Source organism: Triturus cristatus, chromosome 2_2, assembly GCF_964204655.1.
Source record: "Triturus cristatus chromosome 2_2, aTriCri1.1, whole genome shotgun sequence".
Classification (NCBI taxonomy): Eukaryota; Metazoa; Chordata; class Amphibia; order Caudata; family Salamandridae; genus Triturus; species Triturus cristatus.
Window position 1 is genome coordinate 784,414,704 of NC_140582.1, and position 21,673 is coordinate 784,436,376.

Sequence of the window (21,673 nt, forward strand, 5' to 3'; positions counted from 1 at the left end):
CCTCTGAAATAGATATCCCAAGCAGTGTGTGAGTCACAGTTGGCGGACAGGCTAATAGCAGTGGCCTCAAGAGGCTTGCCATCCCTCCCCCTTGATGCCTGTAATTTTGGAAAGCCATCCTGCAAGGATTAAAGGCAGCAGGGTCCCTGGGTGTTCTTCCAATGCCACTACCGTCGCTACTGCCGTTACTGAGGTCACACGGGATCAGTGGCCTGACGACTTTAAAGCATCTGGATGCACAGAACAAAATGAGTACTCAGGGGGAAGGGGTGACCTAAATATCTTTGCCTTGGATACAGGTACTGTTTCCTCACCAAATCACAGCCTGACAGACAGCTGCTCTTCTTTTAACCAACTCAATGCCAACTATTCCATATGTGCTGTTAACCTTACTCTGCTACCTGGATCCTTAGTGCTTGGAACCACCCCCCCTATTCTCTCACCATCATTGAGTCTTCATGAACCACCGAGTGCCAAGCCCGGGTCAAGTAGGTGCATAGCCATGGGTGATGAGACAAGTGTATTAGGTACCCCCGAGAGCCTCACTATGGTTTCTGTAACAAAGTTGCCTGAGGAGCAAGTCTTGGGGCCCTCTCAGTGGCATGCAGAAGCCGGGATGAAGCCTAAGGGAGGCTTCAAAAAGTCTCCCTGAGTGAGGACTGCCTCTGTGCAAGGGAAAGGATGGGCTCTCAGATGTGGATCTCAAAGCAGCCCCTTGCACAACTATGTGAAATCAAAGGGGGTGGTAAAGGCCCTGATTATATGGCTATGATCAACTCATGTCCAGGAGGTCGTGCAAGAACCCAAAAGAGGGGATAAGTCATCTAAGCTGGGACATCAATGCCCTGAAATACCCCCTTCTGGAATCCCACATTATTACAGCGACTTGGAATCCACTGAATTACCCTCAAGAGGCTTTAAGCCCTTAAATGAAGCCTCAAATGATACTTTTGCTAATCGCTCCGCTTCAGAAGATTTCCCAGACTCCCTCTCCGTGAATTGCGAGCATGAGCCCTCCCTACTTACCATACTACAGCTCCTCCAAGGCCAACGGGCTGAAGCTCAACAATATTATGACCAAGCTCGTGAGGACAGTACAGCTATCCAGCAATCTTTAGCTAAAGTTACCAGTAAGGTCTCTTTTCTCTCTACAGAGATGGCGGAAGTTCAACAACGGGTGTCTGATATAGAGGATGCCGGGGCACTCACAAATAAGGCCATTGAAGGTCACAACCAGCACCATGACAAAATTACATTTAAGATTGAAGACTTGGAAAACCGCCAATGCCGTAATAATATTTGCGTCTTTGACATTCCAGAGGGGAGAGAAGGGGAGGATCCCCGAAAATGTATTGATAAACTCTTCTCAAATGCATTTCCAAAACTCTCAGACTGGGACATGGACTCTCAAATTCAGAGGGTGCACCGCCTTCCTCTCAGCAGGTTTAGTAAAAATATCCCCTCTAACTCCAGCAATAGATTAACAAATCCAAGACCTATATTAATTTGCATTGGTAACTTTTTGCTAAGGCAGGCAGTATCAGTCAAAGCGTGACCATCCACTCCTGTGCTAATTGACTTTGTGTCAATCTTTGTGCGCTCTGACTTTTGCAAGTCCACTGTTGGACTTTTTGGCTAAAGTTCCCTAAACTTTTTGCTTTCCCCCGAGACCTTTTTTCTGACATGATGTTGCTAACTTAGATGCTTTGGGCACTTTGCCACTGCTGATCAGTGTCAAAGTACAAGTGTGCAGTGCCTGTGCACAGTTTGTTAAACTGCCATGTTGTCCTGACAAGTGCACCCACTTGCCAGACCTTACCCTTCCCTTTCTATGCACATCAGACACCCCTATGGTATGTCCAAGGTACTCCCTGGGCAGGGTGCAGTGTATGTGGAAGGTAGGACATGTACTGAGGTGTGTCCCATGTTCTGACAGTGAAATACTCTCCATTTCGTTTTTTCACTTTTGAAAGGCCATCTTGCCCATTGGACAGAATGGGGAGGCTGTGTAATATGTTTCCAGCCTTTCTTCCCAAAGGCTTAAGATGGAGAGGTGAAGTTTAGTGTGCCTGTACTCACAATTCAATAACACATCTTTTTGTGAAGGTGGTTTTTGCATTGTGTGTTTAGAAACCACTCTTTTAGAACTGGCTGGGTTTTTGTGCTCTAACATTTCTGTGTGTCTCTGCCTGGTTGTGGATTGACTGTCTGGATTTGAAAGTGATAGGATCTGGGGAATGTCTTGACCCAGGGGAGGAGGTGAGACAGCAACAGGTTGACCTGCATCTGTTGTGTAGGGGGGAGATGTAGCCACTGGAGGTGAAGAGGCCTGGGTTGCTGCCATAAAACAATGCCTCCATCTCCTGCTGAGTGATTAAGGATCCAGACCCCGACTATCAAAGGAAGAAGGTGTCACTGGCAGGGAGCCACCCAGAACTGGTTTGGACAGGGATCAGTGCCCCCCTGAACACAAAGACTTTAAAGACTTTGAGGGGTATAACTATGAGAGCTGAAACCCCTGAACGGTGACTGAAAAGGATTGAAACTACTTTGTGGTCAAGAGGAACCTCTGCCAAGGAAGAAACAGCTGAAGAGACTGAAGGAAAGGACTGACCCCTGCTGTGTGTTCTAGGGCTGGCCTACAGTTTGCTGATTTAACCAAGGAGAGGTTAAGGGACTTTGCTGTGTGCTGTGTCCCCCTGCTTGAAAGGACTTTGCTGTGTGCTGTGTCCGGAAGTAACTTGTCCCCAAGGGCCCGAGGTGAGCAGACTCCCTGTTGTGGAAACTCAGGAACACAAAAGTTTCCAGGTGTGTCTCAGCGACGCTGTGCGCGTTTGAGTTTTGCAGCCTGAGACCCTCGTAAGAATTGCCCTGTGATCGTGGGTACCTGGAGTCCAAGAGAGTCTCAGCGACGCTGTGTGCGTGTGCTTCGTGCAGCCTGAGCCCTTCATGAGGATTGTCCTGTTATCGTCCACATGGAGTCCAAGTGAGTCTCAGCGACACTGTGTGCATGTGCTTTGTGCAGCCTGAGACCTTCATGGGATTGCCCTGTTATCGGGCACACCCGGAGTCCAAGTGAGTCTCAGCGACGCTGTGTGCGTGTGCTTTGTGCAGCCTGAGACCATTGTGAGGATTGCCCTGTTATCGTGCACACCCAGAGTCCAAGTGAGTCTCAGCGCCGCTGTGTGCGTGTGCTTCTTGCAGACTGAGACCTTCGTGAGGATTGCCCTGTGATTGTGTGCACCGAAGCTCAAGGGAGTCTCAGCGACGCTGTGTGCGTGTGCCCTCTTGCAGCCTGAGATCTTAGTTATCGCCACTGCCCGGAATCTACAAAGTCGCATTGGAGGCCCAAGTGGCGAGAACAGGAGAGGAGAGCGAGGTCGCACCCCCCAGGTAATGTGTGTCACCGCCTGGGGCGGGGTGCAGGCTCGGAGAGAGCCGCTCTCTGCCTCTCCCATTCTTGTATCGTGGCCCGTACTTGCTGAGGAGTGGCAGTACCGGGGCTGGAGAGCGGAGCTGCACTTTGGTTTACACCATACCCGTGTTGGGGGTATATGTTGGCCGAAGCTGACCGCGAGTCAGTATGAGTGGCGTAGAGACTGCCTAAAGCACCGTGATCGTTGCTGGAGTGTATTACATATTGCATTATTTCTGCATTACAAACTACCTGATTGTTGCATTAAGCATTGCATTATTTCTGCATTACGAACTACCTGATGGTTGTATTACACATTGCATTATTTCTGCATTACGAACTGTCTGATTGTTGCATTTTGCATTGCATTATTTTTGCATAACGAACTACCTGATTGTTGCATTACGCATTGCATTAGTTTGCATACCGAACTGCCTGATTGTTGCGTTACGCATTGCATTATTTTGGCATTACGAACTGCTTGATTGTTGCATAACGAACTGCATTATTTTTACATTGGGAAGTGCTTGATTCTTGCATGACGAACATAGCATTGCATTAGGACTGCATTGGATCATCTAGAATTGCTCATTAATATCGCCAGAACCTACAAGGGCTAGCTGGCCTAATAGCTGGCCAGGAGGAATAGTACAAATACGTATATGTTGGATTTATATCGTGTGGTCTCATCGTATATCTTTTTATATAAATATATACTTGTTTTTATTAAACTTGTGTGGAGTCCATTTGTGGTGTCATCATTTGGTTACTGAGAGCGTGGTTTCAAATACTGTACACACTTGCCTTGAAGATAAGCCTGACTGCTCGTGCCAAGCTACCGAGCGGGTGAGCAGGGGCTATCTGAGAAGGTGTCCTTCCTTTCCCTAACGTGGAAGCAAGGGTCCCTACTTGGCCTAAGGTACCTACTTCAGCCAAATAGAGACGCCCAGTTCTAACATCCACTATGGAAAGGTGGTGGAAACTTTGACAATTGATCGATCCTCTAAAGGCTGGTGGGCCCAGGTTTTACTCCAGGAGCCAGCTAGGCTCAAGATCATTAAAGATGGTTCAATACGGTTTTGTTTTTCTGTATACGATACTTCACAGGTTCTTGAGAATGTGAAAAAGAGGGACGATTAATTGGTCTGTAATCTGGCCCATTGCTTTTCACTGGTTCTCTTTTCCTCTGTTATCAGGAGGGGGGGCAATGGTAAACAAGGGGGAAAAGGAAGGGTAGTCTTTGTTTTCAGATGTTAGGCAGTGGATTTAGAAGCACAGCGTGGGGTGGGCCTGGGAGGTTTGGGGGAATTCGCTCTCTGGACTGCCATTCCAGTCTGTCTTTTTTGTTTTTCTTGTTCTGGGGTAAATGAAGTCAAATGGTCCAGTATTATTATATCTTTTAAAAGCCGGGTCTTCGTCTTATTTTATGGCTTGGGGCCAATTGGTGCATCAAAACATCTCATTCAAGGTTATGATTTTACATTATACAAATGGGTAGATTGACCTGTTTATGTTGGAATGTCTTGGGCCTTAACTCTGCCAGCAAGCGACAGCTAGTCCGAGAAGAAATAAGATGGCACATGCTTCAGATGGTGTAACTAACAGAAACCTGCCTTGCTTACAAGGACCGAGCCCTCCTAAAACAACTAGGATTTAACACTACTGCATTTACTTCCCAAGCAGTTTCTATTCAGGGTGTTGCTATCTTGGCTGATAGTAAACTAGAATATAAGACTATAAAAACAGCGGCTGATTCTAGAGTAAGTTGGGTCATAGCTCAATTATCCATCTATGGCTTTAAAATTGTACTATATACGGTCTATGGCTCTAATTTTGATTAACCCAGCCTGATTAATGAATTAGCTTTAGAATTACCGGATTGAACTGGAGAATTATTGGTTATGGGGGACTTTAATTGCGTCCTTGATTATAGTATTGATACTACTAGTCATGGCGCTATACCACAGATGTTAGAACGCAGGCGTCTATCCTAGAGTTGGCCCGACTACATCAGTTGTCGGACAAATGGAGGACCCTATATCCAATAGAGCCAAGCTATACTTATTACTCTTCACCCCACCGACACTACTCCAGGATTGATATAATTTTCACTGGCTGTAATTTATTTATTGCAAGGCGCATCCATGGAAGTATGTCCTAAAGTAACCTCAGATCACCATCCAATACTGGTCCAGTCTAGCCTTCAAACAGCTGGTTATCAACGATGCCAGTTCTCTTTTCCTCGCCATTAGCTTTCTGATCCAGAGCATCTAAACCTCATGTCAAATGCTCTTTCGGAATTTATTCAGCTTAATGAGGGTACAGCTCCAGCTTTTATAATCGCTGAAAGCTAATGAAGGCCTTTATTCAGGGTACCACTCTTCAGTTCATTCTTTCCCAAAACAAGATTAGTTTCAATAATATACAGCAGCTACGTCATTCAATTTTAACCCTTGAATTATTACATGCCTCTAATATAGCAGCAGGGGGGCCTAATCAACATTCTGCTTATTTCTCTTTAATCGAAAAGCGATCAATTTTGGGCCAGGTTTTAAAGCATAATTAGCTGTGAGGTTTAATAAAAAACTGGGCTCCACAATACGAGTATGGGGAACAAATAGGGCGGGTTTTAGCTCATCAAATATTGGAAAGGAGATTCAAGAGCTTCATACAGGGCATTAACCCCTTGCGCGCTGCGCACATTCCACCGCGGTGCGGGTGAATTAATGAGTGGGCGGGGTTCGGACGCCCCCCGTCCGTCCTCCGCACACGCCCTCCATACGTCAGACGGCCGGGGGCCTTCCGAAGCACGCAAGGGGTTAAGGGGAACGACGGCTGGATGCAGATGGGATTGCTCAGCAATTTTCAGAGTGCTATTGGGATCTCTAGCATCAGTCTGACGATTTTGGCGTTGCAGGGTTTGGGCGCTACATTCAGAGTTCTGCTCTATGTCTGTTAGATAAAAAAAATCTGCTGCTCTTGAAGCTGAAATTACCTTGGCCGAAATAATGACCACGCTGGCTATGCTCCCCTCAGGCAAGGCGGCCGGAGCAGATACCATTCCTCTGGAATTCTTTAAGATTTTTAAGGCATTATTCTCCCCCTGCTTGCCAGTATCATCCATGACATTAATGGCAGACTCCGTGACACCTGATACACCACATTGGGATAATCCAATGTTCCCTGAGATATTTCACGATCTGGCAGGTAGAGCATGGTCTCAGTATGGTATTAACTCTCTTGGCCATATTTATGATCTTAATGGCCTTTGTTCATTTTCTGGGCTACAGGCATCTTAGTACCTTCCACATAGCTTCTTTTTCAAGTATTTACAGATCGGAGACAATTTTGTGATGGGCTGCAAGCTCACTACCTTGGCGTCCCACTCTGATATACTAGATAGCTTACTTAGAGCACCTCAGAAGTCGTGTATTAATACGGTATATCTAGATCTCGCCCAGCATAATTCTAACAATATTTCTACTCTTGCCACCAGGTGGTCTTAGGTCCTTTCAGATGAAGTCGTACCTTCTAAAATAAGCTCAGCTTTAGATACTATTGACCAATCTATAAATTCAATCAATATGAAACTACAGCAATTCAAAACAATATGTTTTTTGTACTATACACCAGATAAAATTGTTAAATGGTCAGGTAATTGTTGGGGCAATAAGACTAAATGTCCAAAGTGTGGCTGGGCAATAAGACTAAATGTCTAAAGTGTGGCCTTTTAGCAGCTGATATCCTCCACATGTTTGCAGCCTGCCCTATGCGCCATGAAATTTGGACAGGGGTGGTACAACATATGAGCTCCAGCACTGGCATGTATATACAGCTTATGCTAGGTCATAGATCACAGTCAGCCCACAGGACAAATGAAGCTAGTGCACAGAGGCAACTTTTATCGATTATTATTAGCGCTGCCAGGTTATGTATTGCAAGATCATGGATCTCTCCCCTACACCCAAAGTTACAGAATGGTGTGCTTGCCTCTGGCAAATCTATGATCTAGATTTGCCCTGGCTAAGTCTTGGTGGACATTGGTCCATCAGAAAGCTTGACTCTATCTGGGCGGGTCCTGGATGGGAAGCTTTTAAGTATGCTAATCCAAGAAATCTAACTTAATCTGACCAATTTTTTTTTTTGGGTTGAGTAACTTGCTTAGACTTAAGAATTTAATACTAGTTTTAGCAAACAAGTCCTTTTTTCTCTGTTTTTTCTTTTCTTTTTGTTTTGAAGTAAATTCGTCCTTTTATATGTGGGTTTTTTGTTGTTTAAGTACATAGAATAATGAATATGAGATGTGTTCACTGATTTACTGTTAACCCTCAGTTGTACTCAAGCCCACTATGTAAATGGATCTTTTATTCTTGTTTTTTTTGTATGACCGCTTTTGACAAGGAAAATTAAAAACAAATATAAAAATAAAAAATAAAAATATCCACTAATCTTCAACATTATTCTATTCAATTGAAAACAGCTGCTGATAAATTATCCCTAATTCCTATCCCTCCTAAGGATACAGAGCTGTTCCATGATTCTTTCAGGACCAGACCTCATAATCATACTAAGGGTGCAACTGGCTTATAACTGAATATTACAATGCGAAGACAATCAGTAAAATATGTTGTGCTGTCTCGAGGCATGAGTCATACAGACGGTATCACCTATTATCCTTTGGAATACAATATCATGCTCCTCTTGTTCATTCTTCTCATGTTCTGAGAAATGGCAACAGCCCCACCCTAAACATCATAACATCATCACATAATCTCACTTTAGGAAAGGGACAACTTGTATGCCGGATTATATTTCCTTATTCTGGAAAACAGTCATGCGTCCCTATGGTATCTTTTGGGAGTAGTGAAGCTAAATCAGCATAATTAAACCACTAGTCAATACTGGTCTGAAGCAGAACCTTCAACTCACGCGGGGGGGGCATTACTTTAATGCAGAAATGATCCTTAAGGCTCAAGAAGTGGAAAATGTGACTAAGATCCCCCATCGCTCCAGACTTTGGGCTATTGGATATTATGTTTATTGTTTAGAAGTCTTGATAAAAGTTTCTTAGTGTCATGCCTCAAGCGGTCTTCAGAGGAAGTGCAAATGTAATGACCTCAAATGACACCAGGTCCTTAATCTAAGCACAAGTCTTCCTGCCCAGGGTTCTGGTGGTTCCAAGTCCTGATGGCACCAGAATAACCAGATAGCTACCCCATATATCAAAATAGGGAGCACCCTCGCCAACGAGCCTCCCTGATGACCAATAATAACCACCTTATGATGATAGCAATCGCCATATGCTTTTTTGCTTCCATCTTTGATCCCCAGCCCAGTCCATAGTCTAAGCTGATGCACAAATATGTATACCTTACTCTTACCTAAACAAAATATATTTTTATTGATCAAGATATGAAACACAAGTTGCTGGTCTTCCTAAAATAACTGTTTAAATTACTTTTGCATGCAGAGATACATATTTTGGTTCTGGTTGAAGGACGATCATAGGCCTGACATGTATTACAGCCACAGCCCCTCCTCTCTAATCAGATCACCATAAGAGGCAGCACACAGTAGTGAACATGAGCAGACTCCAACGTCACTTTCTTCTTTGAAGTGAAACAGAGTTTGGCCTTGCTTGCTCCGTATAACTCTTTAACGATATGGACCAATCCCTATTCAAGCATATTACTCCATAGATCTGATTACCTATATCAAAAAGCCATGGAGTAGTCCACAATTGCACAATACATCATTCCCCCTCCACCATGACTCAAATGATTTACCCTCAAGACCAGAGCAGCTGCATTGGGCACGGTGGACATTCTTAACGCAAGTTAAGTCTGAGAAACTTAGTAAAAAGTATTGAAGCCGTGTACAACGTCACAATAATTGACAAATGTAGTCACTGCCATTGATTATTTGAAAAATACCAATGCTACCTTTTGTGAGGGGTGTTTAGCTTAAACAAAATACAAATAATGAAGAAATGATGATGGAAACAGCCATCTCCAGAGTGCAAAAGAGAATATATATACTTTCCTTTCTTTCAAATGAATGAAAAGAGAATGGGCAGAGTTTTCACATTTTGGATATTTAATTCAGGCATGTTTACAACAACACATATTTTAATTGTAACTAACTGTAACATAAAATGGTTGTTATTAAACTTTAACTGCGAGCACATGGAAACATATGAGAGGGAGGTGCTCCTTACCTGTGAACTTGTTCCTTAGCGAAGTCTTCACCACAATATTTTCACACATAGGTTCTTGCCCCTTTGAAAAAAAAGGTTTTTGGTTAAATATTTTGTTGATGTTAAATCTTTTCAAATTAAAATACCTTAATATTGCTGATGCATTCATTAAAACCAGTATATAAGTATAACTGTAAATAAATATTTTAGATCTACAAGAAAAACTGTAAAAGATACTATCTCCTGAGAGAGTCATCTCATGGGGGCATCAGCCGGAATGTTTGCCCAAAGCCCTGATTTTTGCAAGACCCTGAATTGCAACTGCTAAATTTATTTCTATGTCACAAAAGCAGGCATTGCCTTTTTAGGTAAGGCTTTACAGCACTGCTGAAGCCAGACCTTCTGTGATCATAAAATGATTTCAGAGTACTACTGAGAGAAGGGTTTCGGCTCCAACAACATGTTGGTTCTCCCCAGTACAGGATTTGATTTGGCTGAAGTTTTTTGCTTCCACTGAAAAGAGTACTTGCATTGTATTTTTTGGCTTGTGGCAAAGCTTAGACTCAATACAGCAGGGCAGAGTTGGGTATGGTGGCAAGTCAAGGACCAAGGCTACATGCCTGATCTGGTTATGAAATGTTACAATAAAGGCAGAAGGCCCGATATATTTATTTTGAAATACATATGTTAATACATTCAAATGATATGACTGCAAAGAAGTATTTTGTTACATCGAATCTTACAAATTACCATATCAGGCAAGGGTTTTGGTGTTGATTACCCCAGTGACAAACTGTGGCAATAGCAGAGTTGCTCTATGAGAGTTCTTAGGCTTTCTTAGGAGAGATAGCATTTTGCATAGCTAACTGTAATTTTGGATAAATTTATAACTTATTGACTGTGTGTCTGATCGCTATCTTGAGAGAAAGTTTATGAATTTGTTAAAACAGACAGCCCTATAACAGTGGGTTGTTATGAAATTGCGTTACAGGCGACAGACAGGTATTTTGTTGCATGGACTCTGACAGATTACTATAGTAGGCAAGGATTTGGGCGTTGGCCACCCACACCGACAAAGCTTGAAGGTTTTCACTGCAATGATTTTGATTAGGTCTTATTGAGAGGGATTGTTTATATTGTTTTGTAAACTGTATTTTTTACATATTTTGTAATCATATAAATGTACACATGATTGATGCAGGTTTCTGTGCACTTCAACAGGCCTTTGTTGATAATTTTTAATGCTGATGGCTCCCTTAGTCTTTACTGCTCCCTCCCAGAAGTACTTCAGGGAGGGAGCATCATGCCTTAGCATGAGTAACCCTACATCTTGAGATGCCCTTATTCTTGTTTTGACAATTCCGAGAAACCAACTAGGCGAAACACATTTTTGGGGATGGTTTGGCCTGCCCAGCACCTAACCTGCAGAATCCCAAAATGTTTTTATTAATATTATCTAAACATATCATTTTTATTTATGGCAGAGGAGGGCACTTTGGGGGGGTCTAATTATATATGGACTTTAAACTATAGTCACACGCTATAACTTATTATGCATACTACATAGTGTGCCAAACTCTTAGGGCCCCATTATGATGGCGGGCGGTGGCCATCTGTACCCGATTTACCTCCCGCCATATTAGTATGGTGGGGTATCGTGGCAGACGTAAAGACCGTCCACCGCTTTTCCACCGGCAGGCAATCGTTACGATTGCCTGCGGTGCGGATCTGGGGCATAATATGGTGGCGGTGCCGAGCAGGCACCGCCATCCATATTATGATGTGCAAATTTAAAGGCCTTTCCATGGCGGCCCCCCCCGTTAAGGGCCCCCCATGGGGGGCTGCACTTGGGGGGTACCTATGGTACCCCCCTACATTGTCATACACAAGGTGGCAGGCACCGCACGGTGCCTTTCACGCTGTGCATGGCAATGCAAACCATGCACTTTTAACATTGCGAACGGAGCTGCACCCAGCAGCACTGTCCGTAATGTTAAAGGCCAGAATACGCCCGCCAATGTGGTGGGCGCATCCTAATTGGCTTGTAGGACCGCCGCACCTCTGGTGGTTGGTCCCATTTTCCGTTACGGTGGCGGGCGAACATCGTAATGGGGCCCATGGTATTGTTTTGAGCACCAGGCATTAGAGTAAGTTTACATACTCTAACAAGTACAATACGTATCATATCAAACGCCTGCCAGCTCTTCATCAGTAATGCTCATAGAATATATGATCTTGTAGGTTGGTGTATTTTACACCCTTTGCATCTAGGAATTCTGCCATTTCTATACAATACATTATTAATCGGAATCTTAGAGATCTGGCACACAGATTGAGTGTCCAATTCACAAAGCCTTTTCTGAGTAGCTATGTCTTACTCCTGTCTTAGGCCCTGGGAAGTCCTCAGCAAGTCATACCTGAATATCAAGCATTTTGGGTGACTAATTGTGTCTTATGCTGGACTTAGTTGTTACACATTCTTTAATTTCCCATACTAAACATAATACTTGTTGAACGTATAACTGTATGTGATGATATCAACAATTAAGAATGTTAACCTGAATGTTCACAGGTTAAAAGTTCTGAGAAAGTTATGATCAATCTTGAGTGGTGATGAAAATATATTTAAATCAACCAAGGCCCCAAATCAAATGTTCTCCTTACACATAGTTAAGAAAAGAACATTGCAATATTAGTTAGTGTTACAGTTAAACTAATTTGAAATATGATCGGGATGCAAGGGAACTTTATTTAAAGTATGCTTCTAAAAACAGATCAAGAAGTTTTATATAGTTTGACACCCCAATAAAAAGGTTAATGAAAGAAGAAACACAATGGCAAAGACTACAATTTAGTGATGGATCCTAATAGAGACAAACTACATTGCAACACATTGGTTGTAATGGCAACACTCTAATGGCTAACCCAAAGAACGCAGGACATGGCCCTGTAAGATATAAAGTCGCAATTTGACAAATGAGACCTAAGTTAAACCTTCCTTTAATAGATATAACAGAAATCACCTCTTAGGATATGTAGGTATTTTCGGGGAAAATACTTGCTTCTGATATTTTACTGAACTCATATATTACAAAAATAAATATGACAGGTCATAGAAAATTGTTGACTCAGTCCTTCAAAGTAAACATTATTAATGGTAGAAAATTAAACTGTACTTATTATTAAGGAACTGTAAGAAATCTGCAAGGTAAAATCTAGATTTAAAAGTGGGGGAATTTGAAATGAAACATATGGGAAAATGGGAGAATAAAATAAAAAGTTACCAAGAAAATTCAAAAGGTGATTAAAGTTTCTATTCCTTAATTAAATCGATCAAATGTTTCTAAAACTATGCAATCCAATTATGGCATATGAAATAAAATAAACAATATTTTAGTATACAAATTCTAATAGGGGCAAAATTACATTCACCAAAGCAAACAATCCGAAGACAAACTTAAATATATAGCTCTCATCAGAATTAGAGAAGTTATGCTAAGTTTCAAGATACATATAGAAAAAACTATATAGAACCTGATGCTAATCTGAAGAATCTCTGGTCAGATAATAAAAATCCACACAATTTTAGCCCATATGCAATAAATGACTAATCAGAAGAAGAGGTCAGAGATTTAAAACTCCTTTTGAGAACAGTAAAGATGTATGGTCAAGTGCATCTCTATTCTGTTCTATAAATACAATCAAGGAAGAGCTGGCAAAGCTGTGTGCCGCAGGTGCAATTAGAAATCAATGACAGCATCACTATAATTTTAATCTGAAACCCAGGCATAGATACTTTAAAATAGTCTCTCAATCATTCTTAATCTACCAAAAGGGTGGTATGTCAGAACATCGATAACATAAGTACTCTCTGATATAAATATCGTAGCCCAGAAATGTATTTTTGATGTGGCAGAGTTTGTTATAAATGGAAGGCCCAAGGTGACATCAGAAAGGTACTCAATATGGTGGATTTCTTTAAATACAAAAAGAGCACTTACGCTTGCTTGCATTAATTAGAACTATTTGTTATCGGTACTGGACAAATGTGAATTTTGCACCACTGCTGCACAATTAGCATATGCAAAATTCCTCGTTCTCTTCACTACTCCCATTTCATGTTTGCTCTCAGTTTTGGCCCACAAATCAGACCTCAATTAACAACAATAAACCATGTTTACTACCAAAACAACCATGAATTAGCACTATTTGCAAATGACATCAACTTTATGATGGAAAATAAAAAGTAACCATATTGTCAAAAAATGAGCTCAATACCACCTACAACCATAGCAGGCTTTAAAGTTAATCCTAATAAACTAGTCATATTCTGAATAAAACTGAATCAACGGAATCAACATATTTGAAACATGCTTTTGCTTTCAAGTGGATATCAAATACGTTTCTGTAATTCAAACAGTTCAATGCATATACCCAGCAAACCATTTTGAATATAGTATTCCACAAATACTGACTGATAGGTATAGAACATGCTTGAAGTAATCTTGAACAGGAGACTAATTTGCGTTGAAAAAAATCCCCATCTGAAATTATTGTATTCTATGCAGGTTTTTACACAATAAGAGATTAGGGTGGCACACAAATACTTCAAAACTCCAGCTTTTTCAATTAAATCATTAAAGTTTCAAAAACAAAATGTTTTATTCAAAAACAGATCTTTATTAATGTAAATTTCAAACAAATGTAAAATATCTTCTGAATTAATCAGGAAATGCTTGTTTAATTTAAGTAACTTGCCAATTTCAAGCCCAGAGCTGCAGCTAAAGAAATAATTTCCAATCAATCTAAACAAAAACATTTGGATTGGCACCCCCTACATGTGTCCCATCTTGTGCCTTCGCTATGAACATTTATTGGATATATAGCATATTCTCCAACTGACTTGCACAATTTAATGTTTTCGGCTTCTAGACGTTTTGATTAACAGCAACAGATTCCCACTTTCTAGAAGCAAGGAGAATACCATTAAAAGAGTGAGTCCTTCCCTTCATGGTGTTTTATTCGTTCTAGTCTTTGCACTTCATCATTTAATTTAAAGCTTATAATGTTTTTTATGCTCTTTATTCTTTTTTAATGATGTAATAGCAGTAATCTTGTATTATAAATGAATACAATAAAAAAAAACCTTGTAAACAAGAACACCCAACAAAATACCTTTCTATGCAGAAATAGGTTGTGAGCAATTGACCTCCATACTTTCTGGAGGGCTTCACTCTGACCAAGGGAGAATAGTTGTGGCACCTTCAGTTGAACATTTTGAGACACATGGCACGGCTACGCCGGCAAAGAGTGAAGTTAATCTATGCAAACTCATGTGGCTGAAGCTTTACAGCCACTTTGAGGCTTCAGGAGCTCAAATGGATTGAAGAAGTCAAATCAATTGATCAGTGCTTGAATAAGCTAGAAGAAGGGGGGCAAGCCGGAATACTTTTTTTACTGTGAAATATTGCGGGCTCTGTTTACCGATTGATCTTCTTTCCAGTAGTACTTTTTCGTGGCATGAGTTGTTAATGATTGCCACTGAACAAAAATGTACTGTACTGTACTGTACTGATTGTTTGAATACTTCTTGACATAATTTTTAACTATTTACTATGGATGATATGAATCACACATGTCTAAATATGTACGCCCTGGATCCTATTTGGATTTTACAACTCGTCATTACCCTTAGTTGAAATGGATGTGAATGTTGATAAAACTACTGAATTGAAATGCTAGACTTACAATGTGGCCTACATTAATGTTTTCATATTCTTCTGCATAAACATTGTTGTATTTTAAACATTATTTTTATTGTACACTATACAAGAGAATTATACCACATGCATGCAGAGTCCCCCAACTGCCAATCCAGTTTTTAGAGACCTTTCACATGCTTGCTCATAGAATGGAAGTATCTTGCACTGTGGGGGTGGTGGGTGTTGTGTAAGTTAAGTGGTTGTTCCACTTGATAATAGCATTTCCATATTTGGAACATATCACAATTGTTTTATATGTTGCTTTCTTTTGATAGATTGCATTAGATGCTCATTAATAATGGTTGTTTGCCACTATTGATGGTATCAATCATATGACCGATAGCCAATCTTTTTGATGCCATCTTTTTGATGGAAGCACAGTATAGGTGACGACTTGGTTTCTGAGCCATGTTTAAAAGAGATATAATCTCCAATACATATTATTTCTGTATTTCTGCAGAAAGTGCCATAGCAAATGTAAAAATGTGATGGATTGGTATTTTTTCATTCTAAATCACGGGCAGTTGGTCTAGTTTTCCATAAGTCCACCTTTCCTAGCAAATAAGAGGTATGCTTCTAACCAGTTTTTTGTCACAATTAAATTCAGTCCTTATAATTTAATACAAGGGTAATATTGTTCCCTCTTTTTGTTTCATTGATACATTGTAGGATGCTACCATGTACTGATGAAGACCATACAACGAATTAACCTCTTGGGTCGAAACATTGACATGTTGACTTTATTGACAGAACACTTAATGTATACAAGCTCAGGGCCTGAACTGTCATTGGAGTCTGTTGTTTCAATTGATTTCTTTACAGAGCCAATAGCGTATCTTTTTAAAATAAATTCTTCACTGTGCACATTCAGTTTTTTCACTGATAACTTTAATTGCGCTGTCACATGGAGCACCAACATTGTCATCATTAGGAAATTGTCTGATTGTATTTTATTCAAGTAACTTTATTGATTTGATTTGATTTGATTTTATGTTTTCTTAAGCGCGCAGCTACCCTGGGGCATCCCGGCGCTGAAAAAAAGACTACGGAACTGAGGGAAGGAAGGGTCAGGAGGTGAACTCAGGGGAACAGTAAAGTTTTTAGGCGTTTCCTAAACCTGAGGTAGTTGTGTTCTTGCCTCAGGGAAAGGGGGAGGGCGTTCCACAATCTAGGAGCATTATAGGAGAACAGGCGACCTCCTGATCTGGCCTTCCTGATTCTGGGGACATTGGCGAGGGAAAGAGAGTTGGACCTCAGATGGCGACTCGACTGTTGTTGAGTCACCAGTGTCCTGAGTATGGGAGGGCCCTCATTGTGCAGAATTCTGTGGGTGATGCACAGGGTCTTAAAATTGACCCTCTCCTTCACTGGCAGCCAGTGCAGACTTCTGAGAGCTGGTTTAGCTGAGTTCCTCGTTGAAGTTCCTGTGAGGATTCTCGCCGCTGCGTTCTGAGCGCATTGGAGTCTATGGGTCACCGATGCTGGGGCTCCCAGATACAGGACGTTTCCGTAGTCCAGTCTGGAGTTCACGAGCCCTTGCAGCAAGAGTTTCCTGGACTGGAGTGGCAGTAAATGTAAGATCTTCCGAGCCATCTTTATCAGGCCGAAGCAAGTTCCCGCCGTTTTTCTCGCCTGAGTTTTGAAGCTTAGATCCTGATCAAGCCAAATCCCTAAGCTCTTGACTTCGGACTTGGGGATGGGTGGTGTTCCCATGCACGGAGGCCAAGGAAGGGAAGTGGGAATTTTGTTGGAGGTCCCTAAAAGGAGAATTTCCGATTTTTCCCTGTTTAATTTTAGCCTTGATTCGCACATCCATTGATGCACCCCCTCTAGACAGCTGTTCAGGTTGGACAGGGCATTGTCCGCCTGGTTAAGGGAGACGATCAGCTGGGTGTCATCAGCATACATTATTGATTTAATGCCATACGGCTTTACAACATCCTCAAGGGGAGCCATGTAAGCGTTAAAGAGTGTGGGGCTCAGGGAAGATCCCTGAGGCACACCACACCCAAGAGGCTGAGCAGAGGAGACGGAGTACCCGTCCGCTACTTGGAAGGACCTGTTTTTGAGGAAGGATGATATCCAGGCCAGGGCGGAGTCGGCCACTCCCCTTAGGCCAAGGCGCTGGACAAGGGTTGCATGGTCCACCGTGTCGAAGGCGGCACTCAGGTCGAGGAGGATCACTGCCACTGATCCTCCTGCGTCCAGTATGCCTCTGGCTTCCTCGACAACGGCTAACAAAGCGGTGTCAGTCCCCTGTCCTGGTCTAAAGCCTGTCTGGGACATGCGAAGAAGATGGTTGGACTCTAAAAAATCCGAAAGTTGCCGATTTGCTACTCGTTCGGCTATTTTACTCATAGCTGGAAGCAACGAGATTGGTCTGAAATTGGAGGGGTCTGAGGGATCCAAGTGTGGTTTCTTTATGAGGGCCTTGACCGTGGCTTTTTTCCAGTTCTCCGGGACTATACCGTTTTCAAAGGAAGCATTAATCAGTTTAGTAAATAGGGGAGCAATAGTGGAAGCAACTAGCTTCAATTTACTAATTGGGGCTGGGTCTGATGGGGAGCCACTTTTGACTTTCTGTAAAACGTTGAGGAACGTTTCGATGGAGATTTGGGAGAAAGAGGTTAGTCTCGGGGTGTCTTGGAGAGGGGAGGGGCCTGGTAGTGCTTGGATTGTCAATGGGGTTGGAAGGGAGGTTAGGATTTTGGTAATTTTTGCCGAGAAGAACTCTGCCATTTTATTGCAATTTGCACTGTCCACGTCAGGAGGGGATGGAGGGTCTTGTATTTTGGTGAGGAGTTTCACAATTCTATAGGTCTCTCTCGCGGAGTTAGCGGCTGAAGCTATTTTCTCCTCAAAGAAGTTGGCCTGTGCAGTTTTTAATGCGTTTTTGTACAGTCTAATATGGGTTCTATAGTCGCTTTTATCGTTTGTATTCCAGTTTTTTCTCCAACGGCGTTCGAGCTTTTTTCCCTTTCTTCTTAATTCGCGAAGTTCCTCTGTGAACCAAGGCAGTTTGGACGATTTCCTACTGGATGGGAGAGTTTTAAGAGGTAAGACTGAGTCGAGGGAGTCTTTTATCCAGTTATGAAGTTGGATTTCAGCTGACGAGGGGTTAGGGTCTACTAAGGGGGTCGTAGCCGTCAGTGCTTGATCCCACAAGGTTGTGTCCAGTTTTTTCCAGGGCCGAGAAGGGGCTCGGGGAAGGGGAATGTCAGGCAATTTGCCTGGAAGTTGCAGTTTAAAAGGAACCAGGAAGTGGTCTGACCAGGGGAGGGGAAGAGGAGTTTGTACAGTGAGGGTGGAGAGGTTGGAAAAGATTGGGTCAAGTAGTCGACCTTTCGTATGGGTGGGTTCTTTGTTAAGGAGGTGAAGATTGAGGGAAGCCAGATCGGCTTTTAGGTCAGTTGCGAGTTTATTGCTTTGATCGTTGAAGTGGAGATTTAAGTCTCCAAGGATTGTAAAATTAGGGGTAACACAAGCCCGAGAGGAGATGGCGTCTGTGAGTGAGTCTATGAAACCCCCTACCTGTCCCGGAGGGCGGTAGATTAGGGCACCAGAGAGTGTCGTAGATGGTGGCAGGTGAAGGGAGAACAGAATGTTTTCACTATCCAGAATGGGGCTATCTTTAAGTTGGCATGAAAGATTATCCCGGTAGATGATCGCAATCCCTCCACCAATACCCTTCGGTCTATTTAGAGATTTGATAAGGTATCCGGGGGGGAGTGCTTGAATGATGTCTGGATCTGTGCTAGGGGAAAGCCACGTTTCTGTTAAGAACAGAGCGTCTAAGCCAAGCTCTGCTAGTAGTAAGTGGATTTCTGTCTGGTGCTTTGGGAGTGACCTACAATTCAACAGGGCCATTTCGAGATGTGCCGGTTCGGGTTGGGGGGATGGGGATAACCTGTATTCGCAGTTTGGGCAGCCCAAAGGGTCGGTTCCTGGCATGATAGTTTCCTTACATCCAGTGGTCACTGATTCCCTGAGCTGGTACAGGGTGTCGAGTGTATATATTAATCTAGGGCCATTGTAACTAGCCTGGGGTCTAGGCTCTGGGCTCGGTCTGGCGCGGACGGGCGCAGACGGGCTTACGCGCTCGTCCGCTGCGCTTCCTGGCGAAGCACATGGTTTATAGTCAGGGGAGGAGTGGTCAAGGGGGCGTGGCCGCCTGAGGTGGGCGTGTCTCTAGTCGCGCCTCGCCCTCGAGAATGGCGGTGGGAGTGACAAGCGTTGCAGCGAGGAGCTCGCTGTTCGTGAAATTGCTAAGTGCAAATGAAGGTGATCGTTTTAAAAATACAGAGTATCACACACAAGCGTTTTAAAAATAAGATTTTTGTCTCAATCTCTCCCGGCTTCCGCCTCAGGAGTCTCGTAGGTCTTAGTGTCGCGCTTTCCAGCTGCGCGCACTATTTATAGTGTGGTCAAGGGGGCGTGGCCGCCTGAGGTGGGCGTGTCTCTAGTCGCGCCTCGCCCTCGAGAATGGCGGTGGGAGTGACAAGCGTTGCAGCGAGGAGCTCGCTGTTCGTGAAATTGCTAAGTGCAAATGAAGGTGATCATTTTAAAAATACAGAGTATCACACACAAGCGTTTTAAAAATAAGATTTTTGTCTCAATCTCTCCCGGCTTCCGCCTCAGGAGTCTCGTAGGTCTTAGTGTCGCGCTTTCCAGCTGCGCGCACTATTTATAGTGTGGTCAAGGGGGCGTGGCCGCCTGAGGTGGGCGTGTCTCTAGTCGCGCCTCGCCCTCGAGAATGGCGGTGGGAGTGACAAGCGTTGCAGCGAGGAGCTCGCTGTTCGTGAAATTGCTAAGTGCAAATGAAGGTGATCGTTTTAAAAATACAGAGTATCACACACAAGCGTTTTAAAAATAAGATTTTTGTCTCAATCTCTCCCGGCTTCCGCCTCAGGAGTCTCGTAGGTCTTAGTGTCGCGCTTTCCAGCTGCGCGCACTATTTATAGTGTGGTCAAGGGGGCGTGGCCGCCTGAGGTGGGCGTGTCTCTAGTCGCGCCTCGCCCTCGAGAATGGCGGTGGGAGTGACAAGCGTTGCAGCGAGGAGCTCGCTGTTCGTGAAATTGCTAAGTGCAAATGAAGGTGATCGTTTTAAAAATACAGAGTATCACACACAAGCGTTTTAAAAATAAGATTTTTGTCTCAATCTCTCCCGGCTTCCGCCTCAGGAGTCTCGTAGGTCGTAAGATATTACGAGTATATCTTGTCATAAAACTGTTTTAATGTTTACTGTACCTTGGGGTGTCAGCACAATGTTAGCCCCTTACATTTGTTTTATATCTTTCTTTTATCTTTTATTTAGCCATTATCTTTTCCCAGGATTACTGAGCTGCTGTTTTTTTTATTTGTTGCTCACAATCACCAAATACACATAGTGAAGTCAATTCACAAAGGCATTTTTAGTATATGAGGTAGTTCTCCAGTAGTACTCCTTCACGTACTACTAAATTCTATTTTCGAAGGGGTAGGTTGAGACTCCCACCTTTCCTTTCTAATGCTTTGGGCCAAATTCACAAAGGCACTGGATTTGAAAAGATTCATTCTTGTAGTAATCCTGATTCCAGGAGTAAGCCACAAGTAGTACAAAAGGGTAGGTCTGTTGCAATTTATTAAAGTTATATCTACAATTACTTCCGTAATACTAAAGCGCAAACTGCTCAAATCCTCTCCAGCCAAGCCCTGGTGTAAGTCATATACCTGACATAACCACTTTGAGGTACTGTAAGGGAATCATATATGAATGAATGAAGGCATAGAATAACGCTCCCAGCACAAAGACCAACACCAAAAATAAATCGTCACATTACTTTAGATTTTGGAGATACCCATATACACAACATTGCACAAAAGATTTTTAAAAATGAACGCAAAATAAATAAATAAAACCAATTTGGAAAAATAGTCAAATAAATGGTGCCATTGTATACAGATATATAAATGATTTAAATCATTATTACACACAAATAGTAATAATGCTTATTATAAATATAAATAATGTAAATACACAATTATAAAATTGTCAAGCTTGTAGACACCTATACAAATCACATTAATAAAATATAAACATATGTAAATGAAAAATGTAAAACAAAATGTTTTAATTAAATAAATGTTAACATACAATACACCTCCTCTCACATTTAATACTACTTTTCAATGCTCAATGACACATCATAACACATTGTCATGACACACAACACAAATGTAAGTGATATCTGTCTCCACAGTATCTCACTGCACAGAAGGGAAAATAAAGAACAGGTGATACCTGTTTCCCTGTTCTTTTCA

General features: G+C 42.4%; 1 protein-coding gene across 2 annotated transcripts in view; it reads right to left on the reverse strand.

Annotated features, from left to right (window-relative positions):
• CRACD (capping protein inhibiting regulator of actin dynamics) overlaps window positions 1-21,673 on the reverse strand; it is an 870,477-nt gene that overhangs the window by 661,206 nt on the left and 187,598 nt on the right. For both annotated transcript variants that reach the window (XM_085642049.1, XM_085642051.1), the window contains exon 2: window positions 9,633-9,693. The gene's annotated coding sequence lies outside the window, so the exon portion shown is untranslated. The remainder of the gene's footprint in view (window positions 1-9,632; window positions 9,694-21,673) is intronic.